Below are 2,109 nucleotides of genomic sequence, written 5' to 3'. Positions count from 1 at the left end.
CATGGCATTACCATCACCTGGAGAGGATTCTTCCGTATCTATGATTAAAAAAAAAACAATTTTTAACTTTCTTTGGAATACCAGACTGAAACTGAAACGTAAAACTGTCCATAACACATATGAAAAAGGGGGGTTAAATTCAATACATTTACCTACTTTACCAAAGCTTCATGGCTGCCCCAGATTTTTACTGGAAACTCTTTTTATAAACAAGTGCTAAGTGTCTCTAACCCATTAGTAAGCCAGGGACTTTTTCATTCATGCACCTGTCTATATCAATCACCTGTTTACTCATTTATCTGTACATGTCCCCACAAACCCTTTCTTTAAAGACGTTATGGTTATCTTAAGCTTTTCAGTTCAAGCCACCCGAAACTCTTCAAGATGTAAAATCACAACTGCCATGTAATGGTAAAATTCAAATATCTTAATTGAAAATAAGCCTATAATATGGACTAAACCAATAAAATATGGTATCTCTTATATAAATGACCTATTAGATACAGAAGGAAGATTTTTATCTTACAATGACTTGTTGGTAAAATTCGGTTATACTATGGACAAGTTAGAGTGTAATCAAATACTATCAGCTATACCTACTACTTGGAAAAAAACTTTTAGATAAATAACCGATGGTAGGTCCAATGTTGCCCACCAGATCAAATCACTCATGGTTAAAATTGACAAAAATTAATAAGATTATCTATATGTCATTTCTTCACAAAGGCAACATAATTTGTAATCCCGATAATATACAAAGATATTGGGAGGATGAATTTGATGATTATTCCGTCGAAAGATGTATTTAAATTGATCTACAATGTTACAATTTGTCCCAGGTTACGATTCTTCCAGTACAAAATTTAACATAAATTTGTATCCACCAAAAAAATGTTAAATTTGTATCCACCAACAAAATATACATATATGGAAAAATAAAGAGATCCCTAAGTGCAAAAACCGTGGGGCACTTATTTCGGGACTGCCCTTCGGAATTTGTTAATTTTGGAGGGATCTAGAAACATGATTTAAGATTACAAAGACAACGACAGCATTCGACAGACTGTACAACAGTCAGCCGCACCCCGGAAAGTACTGAAACTTGCATATGATGAATTGAACCCAAGACACATTGTAATATTTCATTTAAGGGGGGTTACCCTCATTTAAGGGGTGAAAACTAGCAGTTTTCGATGTATCCTATTGTGTTGCATGTTATATTTTTCATGATTTCAGTTAACCAATAATATTCTTTTCATTTCCCCTCTCAATTCATGAGCTTGCACAGCCTGAGCTGGGAACAGTTACCAGCAATTGTTGCCGGCTTGGATGAGGCCACAGCCATGCATCCTCACAAGCACGGAAGATGGTTTGTTTCCATTTTTTCCACAAAAATGTTTTCCCGTTTAAACACACACAAAGTAAAGTGTATCAAATAGGTAATACTGTGCAATGAATGGTTAATGACCCGCCCCCAAGGTGTGTTTGATGTCATAACGCCAAGTTTTTGACAAAACAACCAAATGAAACCACAAAGTGAACAGGCAGGTGTAAACGTTGTTATACAGCCTTTCATATCTTTCATAACGGGTTCGGGGTGGTTGAAAGCCGCTGAGTAGCGCGCTAGAAAAACGTTTGATGGGTTGACACTCTGGTGTTATTTTTCTACGGTCCCAAAAATGTCACAAAGTCGTTTTCTAGTGGTCCCGGCCTAAATTATAAGTGGCCCCGGGCAATCGGGACACCGCGTTGATTTCAATTTGAGGCCTGGTTTCAAAGACTTGCACCTGCAGAGACGTGAGTCGCCCGCCAGATCTCTCCGTAGTTTCCCAAGATCTCTCCGTAGTTTCCCAATATCCTTTGCACAAATTCCTCACGTTGGCCATTTCTTCCCGCAAAATGATTAATACTCATGGTACAACGTGAAGAAAACTCCTTGGTACAATGTATACATGTCTATCCTTTCACAGCTTTTCTTTTGTCGTGAACGAGCAAGAAGATATGTCTCCAGTCTCCAGAAAACCATGTTGTGGGCCAACAACAACAACAACGCTACAATCTTGCCTCATTCTGAAAATGTATATTAATCGATATTTATCCATCACCCAC

Source organism: Branchiostoma floridae, unplaced genomic scaffold (genome assembly GCF_000003815.2).
Source record: "Branchiostoma floridae strain S238N-H82 unplaced genomic scaffold, Bfl_VNyyK Sc7u5tJ_1567, whole genome shotgun sequence".
Lineage (NCBI taxonomy): Eukaryota > Metazoa > Chordata > Leptocardii > Amphioxiformes > Branchiostomatidae > Branchiostoma > Branchiostoma floridae.
This window is presented reverse-complemented; position numbering follows the sequence as displayed.